The sequence below is a fragment of the Myotis daubentonii genome, chromosome 5 (genome assembly GCF_963259705.1).
Source record: "Myotis daubentonii chromosome 5, mMyoDau2.1, whole genome shotgun sequence".
NCBI classification, from domain to species: Eukaryota; Metazoa; Chordata; class Mammalia; order Chiroptera; family Vespertilionidae; genus Myotis; species Myotis daubentonii.
The window spans coordinates 43,311,710-43,328,803 of record NC_081844.1 but is presented as its reverse complement, the minus strand read 5'-3'; the positions used below and the strand labels follow the sequence as shown (position 1 = coordinate 43,328,803).

The window sequence follows — 17,094 nt, the reverse complement described above, 5'->3', positions numbered from 1 at the left end:
GAGTCCTAAACTCTTCTTTGAAAGCGTTCCCAGCACATTACACTTATTGGCTCATTCCAGTAATATTGAGAACAAGAAATGGAACTCTACCAGATTTTAAAGAGAGGTATAGGGAAAATAAGAATTTTGTCCAGGATCTTAATAAAATTGAGGTACTAGGTTCTGCCTAGTTCTGTGTCCTGGGTGGTTTTTTTTGGCCCTAGAAAGTCTCTGAGAGCTTACACTAATACCAGGCTTTTTATTTATTTATTTATTTTTTAAACAGGGATGCTCTGTATCAGATTTTGTCAAAGGAAAAACAGTAAGAGATGGTAGATGAGAAAGGTCTCATCCAAGGAGACTTTATGAGTGGAAAGCAGTAGCCCAGTCTGGTGGGAAAGGCATGGAGATAAAATGGGAGTAAGGCAAGCCTTAGGTGGCAGCGGGGGAGACGCCCCATTCTGAAACCAGTGGTAGGCACGGCTGTCTGCCGAACCCCATCCACTCTGAAAGGCACAGATCGCTTCCCGAGCAGTAAATCACAGTTGCCTTAAGGGTTCTGTGCTTTAGGGTTAACCGTGATTGTTAACATAAGCCATCCAGTTAGGTGAGGCTCTCTTACTTGTGTATTTTGGATGATGACTACAAGGAAACAAACCGAAGATGTGGGGTGGTTAGTTAATGTCCGTTCTGCGTCTGCCACTGAATGTGCACTGGCCCCACTGCCAACGCTCCACCGCTATGGTAAGCGAAGCGGGTGACTTTCACAGCTTGGCATGGACTCCGGGGAGGCCGAAAGGCTTATGGGACGGAAAAGGTTTCCTCCTGCGGGAGCAGCTGCCATTGGCAGACAAGGTGTGTCAGCCAGAAGAAATGCGCAAATGACCGTGTTCTGGTTTCTGTTGGCATAACTATGCAATGTTTTTTCCATATAGAAGTGTTCAAAATTAGATTCTTAGGAAGACACACAAAACCAAGTAAAAGGAATAGACTCTGAAGTTTTACCAATGGAGGAAGAGAAGACCTAACCTTTGTTCAGCAGTTGTCCCTAACCAGGCTCTGCTGGGTGCATTGCAGTCCTGACCGCCTTGAGTTGTCACAAAATGCTGCGAGGTAGGCCTACCCCATTTCTGATGTCATAGAACTGGGATCAGGGACCTCGTTCCCACAGAAATGACGTACCCCAGAACCTTCATCCATAAGAATCTGAGAATTAGCAAGCAACTCTCAGCTTTCAGACGGTTGGATCCTGACTGTGGATTTGTACATTGGTTGCCAGGCACTCTGAACACACTTTCTCCTTGCAGCTATGGCACACTTCACGGTGAGGCTCCCAGCACTGCCCAGAAATCAGCGCTGAAGTATTCTGTTTTATTAATAGCACCTTAGCCTTGAGCCACTATATATAACGTGTTTTTTGTGGGAAAATGCACTCAGAGCTCCAACCTGATTTTTTTTAATGGTTTTGAATCCCAGCAACAATGGCAAATAGGACCCCACCTTCTCTTTTTCCATTTAAACCCCGAAGGGAAAATAAAGGTACACAGAGATACATTTCCTTTCATACTCCCCTTATGCTAACAGAGACCCCACCCGGTCCAACAGAGCTGTGGGGAGGGGGATCCCAGCAGTAGCTGGCCTCGTGGCAACAGAGGGGAAAGAGAAGAGGGGGCGGGACATGGGAAACAGGACGGATGTTTGGCCAGTTGTCAGTCAGCTGTGGGGCTTCTGTCGGACAGCCAGGCGATGGGAGCTGCCCGTCGGTTGTCATGATTTCCTTCCTAAACATCATTTTTTTGCTATAGAACCTGGACCGAGACATAAGCACTACTTAGTTGTATCTTCATTTTGTTAAAGCCAGGGTTAGGTTTTAAATGGCATCTTTGGTAATAGAAGGAAAGCAAATGTATAGGCATTTTATTTTTCTTTCCGATGCCAGTTCACCAAATTCCCCAACAAGTACCAATTTGGGAGTGGACAGACTTCAGGTAAACTTGGGTGCTAATGTGTAATTATTGTATTTTAAATAACCATATAATAAGTGCCATTCGTTGACCACTTACTTTGTACCAGAAAACGTACTGAAATGTTCACCACACTCTGTCGGTTAACCCTCACCACAATCCCGCTGAGTAAGTTCTGTCAACGCCCCTCCCTTCAAAAGGAGGAAAGGGAGAGTCTGAGACAGTTTGTGATCAGCCCAGAGTCGCACAGATCAGAAACGATCAGGCCAGGGCCTCATTCATACAGCAAATGTTGTTGACATGTCCTGTCCCTGAGTCCTGGCTAAGACTCCAGGAATAAAGTAGTGACCTAGACAGACAAATATGCAAAATTCCTTGCCTTCATAGAGCCTTTATTCCAAGGACAACTTGTAAACAGAATAATCTGAACATCTAGCGCTCCAGGAGGAATTATGTGCTATGTGGGGGAAATAAAGATGGGGAGGGAGAGGGGATAATGCCATGTTAGAGGTCGGGCTGCGATTCAGTGAGAGAAAATCAGGCTGCAGAGTGGCAGTGAGTCAACAGGAGTCCATGAGTACTGATGCTGTTGTTTGTCTATCGCAGCAAACCAAATACTCTTGTAACACCAAATACTCGGGTATGTGCCATCTTCACCAGTCCCTGTCAGTACTCCAGCAAGGGACTGAGGAGCTATCTAAGGATAACAGAGCCCTGCCAGCATGGCTCAGTGGTTGAGCACCGACCTATGAACCAGGAGGTTACAGGTTTGATTCCTGGTCAGGGCACATGCCTGGGTTGTGGCAGTTCAATTCCCAGTTGGGGGCATGCAGGAGGCAGCCAATTGATGATTCTCTCTCATCATGGATGTTTCTATCTCTCCCTCTCCCTTCCTCTCTGAAATCTTTACAAATTATATATATATATATATATTAAAAGAACAATAGATAAAGGGCTTGAGCTTATCTCCCCAAGGGTCAGGAAAGATGGGGACAGTTGTGGGAGGGACAGCCTTGAGATGGCTGAGTGCTCTGCCTTGGCAACAAGCACTGGAGTAGTTCTTCTGGAGTCTGGGAAGAAGGCGGTGCCTGGGCCAGGATGCAAGGAAGGAGAGGATGGAAGTGGCCATGGGAGCTTGTTCTCCACTGCTTGTGTCTATTTTCTCAGTGAATACGAAAGGGGGTCATCAGCTGAGAATGAGTGTCAGAGGGAAGTTTGAGGAAAGAGAAGGTGTGAAACAGTCACCTGGGAGAGGAGATGCCTGAATTTAGCTGGTTGTAGGTACACGCCGGGTCAGCCTAAAGTTGAATTCTGACTCAGCATCCACAGTGCATTGGACCTCTATAACCTGTTCACCTCTTGAGAAGAGGAACTGTCGTACTCTTCTTTCTTTCTTTGTCACTTATGTGCAGCAAGGCCCAGCACTTAGGAGATGTATGGTGTTTGTTGAGTGACTACTGTAATAAACTTCCTACACATTTGTCTAGAAATTTCATCATGTTAATCTCTCCCTATTCTGAAATGCTCTGGCACGTAGAGTCCCTAACACAGCACCTGAATGCCAGTTATTGTATTGCTTATTATTTCAGAGTTAACCTCATCCCTCTAATATTAAGGTTGACTTTTAGACTGTGAAACAACTCCTAATTATATGCTCTTTTGTATTATTCTCCAATGACTACGTAATTCAAACCTCATTCCTACCAGGTTATGTCTTTGTTGAAGACAACAAAGATGTCTTCTGCTTCGACTTTGCCATGCCTGGTGGGTTAGCACACTGCAGGCAGTCAGCTGGGACACAGGGAAACCAGTTAGGGTGGTTACAATAATGCAGGAAGTATTCATTAATGGTACCAACTAAGTTAGAGGCAAAGGAACTAAACAAAGTGGTTGGATTCTGGGGAAAGTTAGAAGATAGAATCAACTGCACTTGGCCTTGATGGTGCGTGAAGGGTCAGGGAGGGGATGCATCAAGCATAACTCTCAGGATCCTGCCAGCTGGGCAGATAGGGCTGCCATTCACAGAGGTCAGGACAGGAGGCGGAGGAGTCCTGAAGGCAAGGCAAGCTGGGCTTTGCACATACCAAGGGGAGGTGCCCCAGAGGCAATTAGAAATCTAAGTCTCACACTCTGGAAGGAGATCAGAGTGAGAGGCAGGGATTTGGGAATTATCAACACCAGTGGTAAAGCTTTGGGAGAAGATGACTTTGCCCCCCAAAGAAAGCAGGAAGTGACAACAGGTGATGCTCAGTGTCTGACAGTGGCATAAAGATCCTCTCATTTGATTACGTTTTGCAAAACCTGCCCCATGACAATATTGAAGCAAAGCCTATCCCCGTAAAACCACAAATGAACTAATTCAGAACTGGAGTTGGAAAAACTTGCAGTTTTCCTTGGTAGAGCCTCATTTTTTTACTGTGTCTTCATAACTATAAATGGCTGTATTTATATGAAAGGTGACATGTGGTTTTTTTAAAAAAATCTATTTTAGGCACTTATTAAGAGACAAAATGCGTCCAAATGTACTCACATGTCACACCATTGTGTTATGTAACCGAATGTTTGAGCACATACTGTCCACACCAGCAACTATAAATCTGTCCAGGCAAGTGACTGCAAGAGACCCAGGGACAGTAGATAAGGAGCTGGCCCTCGTCTTCCCCAAGCTTTTATTTGCATGAGAGAGTGGTACATCAGACGTTGCAAATCTCTCTCAAAGGCAGAAAAATCATCTAGGGATAGGGCGGCAGTGGTCCAAGCCCAAGCATTCCTTGGCCCCTCTTCATACACAGCCAGCAGGAGCTGTCAGTTTGCAAACATACAAAATGATTCCATTTCATATCGGTTTGTCTCCTGCTTTCCCAGAACTGTCCAGCGGAGTGATAGATGCCCAAGGAAGCCACCCGATGTGTGAGGCTGCCAGATTTTTCCCCATGGAGGTCAACTTCCTTGCTTCAGGGTACACATAAATGATAGAATCTGAAAAGTTTCTTGGAATTGTTTCATATTTAGAGATTTAGAAAAGTCTAAATCTAGGCCCGTCACAAGCATGTCAAGGTTGAGACTTGTGAAACCCAATGCTGTTTATGAAAGCCAAGTCTTGTTCATGTAAAAATACCAGGACTTTTGCTGCATCCTAGGAGGGGAGGTGGGTAGGGCAGGTGTCCTTACCTCTGATACAAAGATTTTTAAAACCTAATGAAGAGAGGCTGTGACTTTCCAAAGGCATAGATATCATAGGAGCTCCTGACTCCAACTGGGTTGTGTGTGTTTTTAAAAAAGATTTTTTAAATTAATTTTTGTAATTGATTTCAGAGAGGAAGGGAAAGGGAGAGAGAGAGAAACATCAGTGAGAGAGAATTGTTGATCAGCTGCCTCCTGCACGCCCCACACTGGGGATCGAGCCCACAGCCTGGGCATGTGCCCTGAGCAGGACTCGAACTGTGACCTCCTGGTTCATAGGTTGATGCCCAACCACTGAACCACGCTGGCTGGGCCCTGTGTTTTTCTCTTCAGCCCACATGGAGACGCAGGGTGATATTACCACTTGCAAATGTACACCAAGGGCACCTGCAGAGTTTCCCAAAAGCCTTCGCACAGATGGCGGATCTGGCAGTCAGGGGAGAAGTTCAGGATGACAAGTTCACTGATGACAAGTGTTAGGAGGGAAGTTCTTAAGGGTGAATGCTTGATGTTTAAAATCCCGAAGACCAGTTTACTTGAGAAAGTGATCCCCATGGGAGAATCTGGTTGGGTTCCCAGGGACCTACACAGAGGCGCTGTCTGCCCTGTGGCCACCTGCCCTGGGCTAGCAGCCGAGTGGCAGTCACTGTGTGGCAGGGACTCCGGCTGCCTTGTGTCTGGTCCTTCGGTGTGTATGTGTCTGTCATGTCAGTAGCTCCCAGGCAGGTCCAATGGGACTTCGACAGTCTGCTTGGAGCTTGGTCTTGCTGTGTGTTTATTTTCTTTCTAACACTGTCATATTGATTGTCTGCTTATTCGGCCAAATACAAATCTGAAAATGAAAGAGATGGGTCATCATAATTGGACTCTTAAATGTTTGCTCAATGTTATTGTGGCTTTTATAGTTGTTTCATTTTACTATAGTGTTCTTACATCTATAATTAGGGTATATTTCAAAATTGCATTGATAGTGCATGTTCTCATTGCCTATGTAGTGAAACAATTATTGGTTTAAATAAACAAAATAATTATGTAGCATTCACAGGGTAATCCAGCCACATTATTAACATTCTGTCATTCACAGGGTAATCCAGCCACATTATTAATATTCTGTCATTCACAGGGTAATCCAGCCACATTATTAACATTCTGTCATTCACAGGGTGATCCAGCCACATTATTAATATTCTGTGAATAATTAACAGAGAATATGATGAAGACTGAATATCTTAAACTAGATCATGAGCATGGTCCTTATGCATAAGGCTTTGGGATTTTCTTCTGACTTTGAGATCATCAGTCCATCCTTCATTGCTGTGCTTTAGCTCTGGTTTCAAACATATTGTCCACTGTGCAACTTCCGTTTTTAAAAATTATATTTTATTGGCAAGAGACATTCTACTAAAATTATGAATCCGGAAAAGACTGACGGCATCCTAGCTCTTAGCAGTCAGATTAAAGGTTAAAGTATTTTGTAACCACAGGATCTGACTGAACCAATGGGTCATCTTCTGGCAAGGTGAACGTACACCTGGTGTTTTTCTTGGCAACCCAGAAACCGGCATGTCGGTGTAGATATCTTGAGTTAATGGTGTTGTTAGCTTGAGTTGAGAGATGCATCAGTGACTTTCAGGCGTGCTTTCTGCTGCCTTTCATTTTCTGAACTAGAAGAAAGGGCTCTCGCCTCACGTCTGTCTTCTCGATGGGCTCTCCACAGACAGCTTGTCTCTTCCCAGACAACCCGCATTGCCCCTGGGTCTCTGATGGCTTCTCAGAAAGTGAAGAGGCTAGATGACATGCGCTTTAAGCTCCTCAGTTTAATATCCCAGGACCATGTCGGAAGGGAAATAAAAGGCATCCCCATCGAATTCCATCTACTTCTTTCCTCTTCATCATCTTTCCACGCTCTCATGGAATATTTGGTTGAAAGTCTTAACAAGTTGATGATCTTATGGGATATGATTCCCTAGTGTTGGAGAAGTAGAAAGATGTATCTCAGACATTTAGTCTGAGTAAGTGCCGTATTCTAGTTCAACTTATAAATAAGTCTGTGCATAATCGGTAAAACTATATGAGAAATAAAGCTTCACAAAAGTCCTAAGTGCTTGTTACCCCCCAAAATGATGATACGGGTGGTTAAACAAATGTGTGCTTGCGTATGTATCTGGGTATACATAGACCAGGGAAATACACAGTAACCTGGCTCAGGTAAGGTTTACCATTAGTGGGGATGCAGTAAGGTTTACCATTAGTGGGGATGCCACATCCATAAAAGACTTCCCTGCAAACCTTTCAGAATTCTTCATGCTAATTTATATTTCAGAAAACAGTACCTTTTGGACATACTCTAATTTGGGAAACATGGGCTAATTAGTGAATTGGATGTACCAGGAAAAAGCTCAACTTGCAAAAAATCACAGGTTCCACCTGGCCAAGAGTTTATCTTCTCCGTGTAGCTCAAGTTAGAGAAAAGTTTACACAGTTTGAAAAGAACACTTTCCGTTTACATTTGATTGTCAGTGATCTCAGTTCTTAGACCTCGGGATAAACACATGTAATATAGTATTTATGTGCTGTAAGAGTTCTGTTGACATGCCCAGCCTGTGTGGCTCAGTGGTTGAGCGTCGACCTATGAACCAGGAGGTCACAGTTCGATTCTGGTCAGGGCGCATGCCTGGGTTGTGGGCTCAATCCCCAGTAGGGGGCATGCAGGAGGCAGCCAATCAGCAATTCTCTCTCATCATTGATGTTCCGATCTTTCTCTCCCTCTCTGAAATCAGTTTTAAAAAAATTTATTTTTTTAAAGCGTTCTGTTGACAAGATGTGGTGGTCATAGCTGTGGCCCGTTATTCCAGGAGAAGTCTTCCCTTCGTGCAGGTCTGAGGCGTACATTAGGAAATGCTCTTGCTATGTTAATTGCCAAGGAGGCTCATCACATGCGTCTGAGGCTTCCCATATTAGGCATTTGGAATCACAGGAGGTATTTCAGAAAAATGGAGACTAATTGAATGCAGAGGCTTCTGTGGGGCAACCAGAGCAAAGAATGCAGTCAAATGATGTCATCCAAGGGTGGCAAGCCCATACCCGAAAAACTGGCAGCAGCGCACCCATTCCGGGCCACCTGAGACATTTCCTGGGCTGGAAGCAATGTTACAGAAATTGAGCTTACCTGCCAAATTTACCACACCTTGCCAAAATATGGCTACCTCTCATATTGCCTCAAGAATAATTACAGCTTTACTTTTCTTTTCTTTTTTTTTTTTTTTTGTACAACTTCTGTGAAAATGGAGAAGGAATCAGGAATGCTTGGCTTTTAGCAGATTAGAGAAGGGCAATGTAGGTGTGCTCCCCCTGCCCATTAGAAGGGGGTTTATATGTGTGCATTTGCTGTGAATTATGATCCACGAGGAAAGAATTGCACCTGATTGTGCAAATCAACACAGAGCTCTGTTTTTGTTTCACTCTGTTTTAGGCCACAATCCCTCCAGCAAGCAATGACTAGATCACCTTTAAAAATTTACCATCACGATTGTTGACTGTGTCTGGAAATAAAGGTGGCTCTTGGTTGACCTTTCTTTATCCCCAAGTCCAAATGAATTGCATTATTCGTTTATTCAGTGCTGTTAATTTTCAGTGTTTTTATATACAGTCTATGTTAATTCTTTCAACAATCCCATGAGATCATTGTTTATCCTTTAAAAAATTATATGCAGATCTGTGTTCCATAAGGGGAAAATGAGCCTTGAGAAGTTCAGGCATTTCTGAGAGAGGTCAGGCAGCACGGAGCTCACGCTGAGCTTTTCTGAGTTCCCGTCTCCACTCAACGCCATACGCCCTCTGCGTACAAAGCTCTGTGATTTCTGTGGTATTCTGTAAGCCATGGAAATCTAATTTTATCTAAGATTTATTAGAATATATGAGGTGAAAAGAAGTTGTGCAACAGGAAATTGAACTATAATATCCCACAGCACATCTTCCCTGCCAACTTCCTCATAAATAGAGGATGAATTCCAAATATTAAAAAGTTACTGTTGGAATATGACATACTTGAAAATCTTTCCATATGCGTTAAAAAGCTAGCAAACAAATCCAGCATCATGCATTTACTCCACAAATGCCTTTGCAGTGTGTTCTATGCTCAGTGTTTCCCAGAGTGAATAAGAGTTGGCCAGGCCCTCATATGGCCTGGGGGTGGGGGTGGGGGGGAGTCCCACGGCGGGATAGATTGATTGGGCCTGCAGTTGAAGCAGACATAAAGTCCTCAGAAGATGGGGTGACCAGCTCTGCTTAGGGGTGGGAGGTAGCTTCAGGAGACAGCAAAGGCTTGGCAGTGGATAAGTGTGATCAAAGTTGAAGCTGGGTTGGGGGTGGGGGGGCAGTTCAGCTACATGTCCAAAGGCCCAGAGCTTGTGTGTCTAGCGGATGGTGGGCAGCTTACGTGGCTGGCGAGGAGCTGCATGGAGGGAGGAGAGGAGGGCATTACCAGACTGTGAAAGGCCTTGCTTGTCACACCCTAAGAGTCATGGAAAACATGCAAATAGCTTTTTCTATGAAGGGATGCATTCATAAATTGATCAGAATATTTCGTACATGCCCATATAAGAAATCTTTTAATTTCTCTATTTTCACATCAATCTATGTGTGATTGATATGCCTGTGCCTTATCCATAGGTTCAATCTCTGTTGTGAAAAATCTTTCTAGATGCTTTAAAAAGGCATCTTAGGGCCTGTTTATCACTTCTTATTAACACCTTTGCTCTTTTTATAACATCACCTGATTTTTATTACCCATAGACAGGTTGCTGTGAGTTTAAAAGACTCCAAACTCATAAAATTTCTTTAAAAAGAAAGATTTATTCATACAAAGAACTCAAATAGTCAAAGACTGAGCAAGTGTTGGTGGGAAGGAGAGCCACCGTTTTCAATATTAATGCAATGTGTGCTCCCAAAGGACTTGAGAGTAGCCTGTATGAAACAGTCCTGCTGGTCTTTCTGTCATTGATTTGTTTAACAAGCCCGCTTCTTCAATTGTTAGTGAAAAACTCTCTGAGCTATCACAAATTTCAAGTTAATGTGGTCTGAATGACTGAGGCTTTCACTTCCAATACTTTAAGAGCAAACAGTTGTTCCAAAATCATTGTTTTTGCTCCTCTTTATTTTTTCTCTTAGTTATTGCCTAAGAGGAGATACTAAATTATCTTCTCTAACATGAATTCAACTACTATTGCTGTAACTTCAGCTCTTAAAACACACCATGAACCAGGTGTATCACAACTGATGGGTGGGAAAGTCTCTAGTTAGATAATGCATCCTGACAGATATGGCTATCCCTTCTTGAAACACAAGTTCTACTTTCTTCCTCCTTGTCAACAGAGTTCGCTATCCTATCATGTATGTGTAAATAGTATCTTGTCCATTTGTTCAATTTACATCCACCTCACACTTTCCTAGGAAATATGTTGAAAGTGCTCGGTAGGTCCACCCCACTCAGAGTGAAGGATCAAGTTTGTGTGTCATTCATTTTCACGTTTGCTTTTATAACTTGGTAACTGAGAGCTAAATTTGTCTGTTTGATATGTGTAATTTAAGCAGCTATGGGTACCTGGTGATTATCATACACTTAAGTCTTTAGAGAACATTTAAGACATCAGTGTCAATACCAGTAACATCTGATCAACAAAGAGTTTCCTTTGTAAGATGATAAAGAGGTGGGATTATTTTGCTTTTGTCTTCTATGAATTTTAAACACCAATTATGTGAGGGAGAGTAAGTATGGTGCATAAGAGGTCACCAGGGAACCCTCCATGTGGAATTTTGCAGCTTGCTGCCTACAGGTTAAAAACCTATATGCCATGGTAGTAAAGTTAACCAAAGGAAGATGTATTACAGTAACTAAGATGACTGATTATCACTCAAACTCATGTAAATGAAAGTTTAACCAGAGTAGCATTATGTCCAATAATTATAGAGCATTCTGGAAAGCAGTGGTTCTAAAAAAAAACATGGTCCTCACACCAGTAGTATTAACATCACCTGGGATAGTGTTAGAAATTAAAATTCTTGGGCCCCATCCCAGACCTACTGAATCAGAAACTCTGAGGGGGGACTCAGCAGTCTGTGCTCTTTCAAACTCTCCAGATAATTCTGAGGTTCAATAAAGGTTGAGAACCACTGCTGTCAAGGAATTTGTTGTCCCTTACATAAGTGAGATTGGAAAGTAGTGAAATAGTGCTCTGGCCACGTAGCTCATTTGGTTGGAGCATCCTCCCGATTTGCCAAGGTTATGGGTTTGTTTCCCAATCAGGGCACATATGAAAATCAATGAATGAATTTTCTCTTTCTCTCAAATCAAATAAATTTTTAAAACATTTTAAGTAATGATATACCAATTCCAGGACATTCATTTCTGGCCCACTTCTAGAAATAAGCACTACAGTTGACCCTTGAACAATGGTGGGAGTTAGGAGGCTGACCCCCTGCACAGTCAAAAATCCATATAACTTGTGATTCCCCAAAAATGTAATTACTAGTAGCCTACTGTTGACTGGAAGCCTTGCCAATGTCAGAAGCCAATAACATAAACAGCTGATTAACATATATTTTGCATGTTTTATGTATAATATACTGTATTCTTACAATAAAAGTAAGCTAGAGAAATATTATTAAGAAAATAGTAAGGAAAATACATTTACTGTGTTTATTAAAATCTGCATATAAGTGGACCCACACACTTCAAACTCATGTTGTTCAAGGGTCAACTATAGTGTCATTTATGGCTAGAAATATTACCAAGAAAAAGTGTTTATTTGACAACTGAGACCAAAACAAAACATAATTTTAACACTTCTTAATGAAGAAAAAGCTTGAAATTACTGGACTAGCCAAAAGGGGACCAGATGTGAGAGGTACCCTCCTCTTACATTCTGGTTTTATATGCTTCTTAATTGAGTTGAACTGAAAGTTCAGTTGGAAAAACATTGGAAATGGATTGTCTGTTCTTCCCTCCTTTTTCAGATAGTCATAACATCTTTCTGAGGAAAGTTTGATTCACATACCCTTTGACCGAACAATTTCTAGAAAACTCAAAACAAGTATGCAAGTTGTACAAAGGATCTTCATCACTACACCATTTGTACTAATGAGTACTTAGAGAGATCATGTCTGTCATTATTAAAGAATGGTAGGTCTGTACTGTGGAATACTACGAGGCCGTCAAAAAGCACGAAGTAGAGGTGTACTGACATGGGAGGATATCCATGATGTATGTTGGAAGATTTTAAAAAATCACAGAGAGGAAATGCATATGTTTGACTGAAATTTTGTGAATCAGAACCCAAACTATAAACATATGTGTGTTACATGTATTTATATTTGCACGGTAAAGGTTCTAGAACAGGGGTGGGCAAACTTTTTGACTCGAGGGCCACAATTGGTTCTTAAACTGAACCGGAGGGCCGGAACAAAAGCATGGATGGAGTGTTTGTGTGAACTAATATAAATTCAAAGTAAACATCATTACATAAAAGGGTACGGTCTTTTTTTTTTTTTTTTTTTAGTTTTATTCATTTCAAACGGGCAGGATCCGGCCCGCGGGCCATAGTTTGCCCACGGCTGCTCTAGAAAGATAGCTCTAAAGTGTGGATTATATGAGGATGGGTAGTTATGGAGAAGAATTTTCACTTTTACTTTATTATGTTAGAACTTTAACTCTTTTTTTTAAAAAAATTTATCTTTATTGTTGAAAGTATTACAGATGTCCCCTTTGTTTCTTTTTCCCATTGACCCTCTTCACCTCACACCCACCCCTCCCAGGCCTTCACCAGACTATTGTCTGTGTTCATGAGTTATGCATATATGCATATAAGTTCCCACCCTCCTCCCCCACCCCTGCCTTCCCTCTGAGATTCATCAGTCTGCTTATACTTCAGTTTCCCACAATGGATATTTACTCCTTTTGAAAAAAAGATTAGGAAGAAACAGTCCTGGGACTATTACGACACAGCTAAGAGCAGTAGAGCTAATCGCGATATTCTGATCTCCTATTTCCCAATCAGTGTTATCAGGACTATTTTCGTTTCCTGTCACAGTTACTCAGAATTTCCTGTGAGGAAACTGAGCCCAGAGGGGCTAATGGATTAGAGAGTGGCCCCCTCAGATTGTGACAGAGAAAACGAAGGAGATTAGTATTCTTTCTTATGTTGCGCCCCCTCCCCTGGCAAGGTGAAAGTGGCTAAAGCTGAACGGGGTGTCATGCTTTCCATCCAGGGTCACTCATGCAAATATGAGCCTGCCATTTGTTTTGTCTTAGTTCTTATCCATGATGGGTTCTAAGACTAATAATTAAAGTGTAAATTAGAGATTGAATGTACTCATCTTGGTCTGGGACTGGGAACCAAAGCTATTGCACAAGACCCATTCTCCACCACCCTTCACCCCTGCAAGTAGGCCATACAATCTGGGCACAGTTCTACTTGGAAGTATTTTCTCTTGCTCTTCCCCCCCACCCCCCTTTTTTCTTAAAAGAAGGCTTCTCACACCATCACTCACTGAACATAAAGTAATTTGAAGAAAATGTAAATATACTCAGTACATGAAAGGAGATAATACTGAAAGCAAAAAGGATAGTTATCAAACTTAAAGCTATTCTGAGTTCTGAGATCTAAAAACTGGTAAAATGCAAGCCTGCAGTGTAGAATATATTTCCATTCTGCGCCACAAATAGTTGAAAGATTTAGAGTCACTCACACGGAATAAGTATTCTGAATCATAGTCATTTGCCAAATGATGGGGAGATTCAAGTATATGAATATATGTACGTCATTTCTGTACTTTATCAATGCCAGAAGCTACATGAAGCTCTGATAGCAGGAAAGAAAGAAATAATTTCAAGACATTCACTCTCCGCACTGTTTCCTAGTGCGATTACTTCCGAATTCATTGCAGACACAAGTGAGCTCTCCCCTAAAATGCAACAGAATAAAGAGTACTAATCACCCTTAAGAGAGCGGGGGAGGTCTTTTACCCTTCCTGCAGGGTGTAGAGAATACAGTGGGGCCTTGACTTACGAGTGTCCCGACTAAGGAGTTTTTTGAGATACCAGCTGTCTCTCTGCCGATTTTTTGCATTGAGTTGACAGAGTAATTTGAGTTAATGAGCTCCTTAACGAGCTCGGTCTCTGAATGAATTAAACTCGTAAGTCAAGGCCCCACTGTATACTGATTCAGTCCTCAGCACGAGAGCCACTCACATCCAGACATAAACGAGTCCTCATGTATTGCAACATTCTTGAACCCTATCGCATTCCGACTGGGTACACCAGTTGACTTTTGTCTTTATCTCTCCTTGGAAACTGATAGCATCTGAGAGGAGATAAGCGGCCCCTGGAGGACTGAGCTGTAATGGGTCCCAGACCTCCACATGCCCGTTGTGCAAGCCCTGCTTTTGAAGGCCCCGGGGTCATGTGAAGTGCTTGGGATGTTTTGCTGTTGTTTACTTTTCAAGAAGCCAGATCAGATTTTCTTCACTGTATAAGCTCCAGAGGGGGAGGCGGCGTACATTTCTAAGGTGATCTCTCGAATGCCCTGGCAGCCTTTCCTTGTGGAGGGAAAGGAGAAAGGAGGAGACTGTATATTTTGGCACCTGGCGACTTTTGTAGTAACCGCGAGTTCATTGACAAACCTGTAGAGAACTGGATGGTTGCTTTGAAAAGTCTGAATTGAATTCTCTACTAGATTCTGAGACCTCAGAAAGGATTTCAGCACAAACCACACGGCATGTTCATAGTTTATCAATATTGAAGGGAAAGTGAAAGGAGACTATAATTTCTCAAAAACCAGATTTGACGTTATCCTTTTACGTCCGTGACCTCATTTCAGAGGCATTATTTGCCCGTTGTTAAAGAAGAAAACACTGATGCTTGGAGAGATTAAGTATTCAGACCACATGTGGCTGACTTATCACACTGTGCATCGTAAGATAAGAATGTAACCCAGCCCCACCTCCATTCCCTCTCCTCACCCCCCACCCCCACCAGTATATTTATTCTCTTTTATAACGTACACATATGAATGAATTAGCTAAATTTCGGTGTCATAAAATACAACGAATAAACTCCTAGCCAGTTGGTCAATGTATTTGTTTAATTGTAAAATGCAATCAGCTCCCTTCATCCTCCCTCATACTTGAAAAATATGAAGACATGAAGGATCGGACTAGAAAGAAAACATTTTGTCTGAGTGTAGAGCCGGGAAACTTAATTTGCCTTGTTCCTGAAATGTAGGTGATCCGCCAGAACCTGAGTTGGGGGAGGTCGATTATGAGGCCCACAACCTGCATCTCTCCGGCCTCTGTCTGAAGCCCGCCTCCTGGAGGGAGCGCATGCTCTCCCGCCAGCCGCCATTCCACCGAGAATTCAAAATATAAGAGGAAAACATGCCCCTAACTGTAAGGTGGCTTGTTTTTCAATGGTGTATGTAGGCGTGCTCTATTAAACTCCCCCATAGACGTCCTCTAAGCGATGGCAATTCCTCACATTCCAAACCTGCTTTGTCAGGCCTGGAAAATCCAGTCCACTACTGGGAGAGTCGATGTCCTTTTGCCACTTATGTAATTTCTAATGATATAATTTCTAATTCTGTCATTGGTAACGTGTTCTCCTGAGGCGAGCTCAGAGGTAGCCAAGTGTCGGACAAAGAAATGCACTTCTTACTCCAGCTTAGCATGAATGTCCCCAGATCCTATCGCACTACCTGGTATGTATTGTGGGAAGGCAAGAAAAATTTGTTGAGCCCAGTTGGCATGGCTCAGTGGTTGAGTGTCAACCTGTGAACCTGGAGGTCAGGGTTCAATTCTCAGTCAGAGCACATGCCCAGGTTGTGGGCTCAATCCCCAATAGAGGGTGTACGGGAGGCAACTGATCAATGATTCTCATCATTGATCTTTCTTTCTCTCTCTCTCTTTCTCTCCCTCCCCCTCCCTCTCTTTCTCCCCCTCCCTCTCCCTCTCCTGCTCCTTCTCCCTTCCTCTCTGAAATCAATAAAAATATATTTTTTAAAAAATTAAAAAAATAGCCCTGACCATTTTGGCTCGGTGGATAGAGCATTCGGCTGTGGACTAAAAGGTCCCGGGTTCGAGTCCGGTCAAGGGCATGTACCTTGGTTGCAGGCTCGAATCCCAGTAGGGGGCATGCAAGAGGCAGCTAATCGATGTTTCTCATCGATGTTTCTAACTCTCTATCCCTCTCCCTCTCTGTAAAAAGTCAATAGAAATATATTTTTAAAATTTTTTAAAATATATTCTAAAAAAAGAAAAAGAAAAATTTGCCGAATGAATGAATCTGGCCAGAGCGTCACTAAGAACAAAGCCAATGAGGCCAGGTCTGCAGGCAGCTCATGCACCACTTCCATTGTCTCAGTTATCAGCCCCTCCCTCTCTTCCCTACCTCCCTGGGTCCCACGCCCGCCAATCACACCCCCCATTCCTGCTCTACTTTGGAGACTGTGTCTTTCCCTCATACTCCCACACATTAGAAGTGACCTACATACATAAGACAAAAGAAAGAGGCAGGAGAAAACTTTATTTGGCAAGTTAACAGGACAGTCAGCCAATCTCTTGTGAAATTTTTTAGTTCATTTCAAACCTTTTTGTATTGAAAGGCATACACACTAGCACTCTAGTGAGTAACTTATCAAAAACCATTAATGATAGAAGTTAAAAAAAAAACAACACACAAAACCCTAGCTATGACTCTTTTACCCGCATTGGGTGAGCACGTGGGTGGCATTCATGGAAACCCGAAATAGGCGATTCTGGTAACACGCTCATGTTAGACCCGCCCGCCACAGTCCTGCTCCTGGGCATGTGTTAGGTCTCTGGACAGTGGAGGCAACAACTTGCTGATAAGGGCATTGAAGGGGGAGTCCAGGAAATCCTGGTGACACCAATGCCTGCTTGGTCACCAGAGCTTAGC

The 17,094-nt window shown here is 42.8% G+C and overlaps 1 protein-coding gene across 6 annotated transcripts in view; it reads left to right on the top strand.

Annotated features, from left to right (window-relative positions):
- PALLD (palladin, cytoskeletal associated protein) overlaps nucleotides 1–17,094 on the top strand; it is a 393,658-nt gene that overhangs the window by 304,062 nt on the left and 72,502 nt on the right. The window lies entirely within an intron of this gene.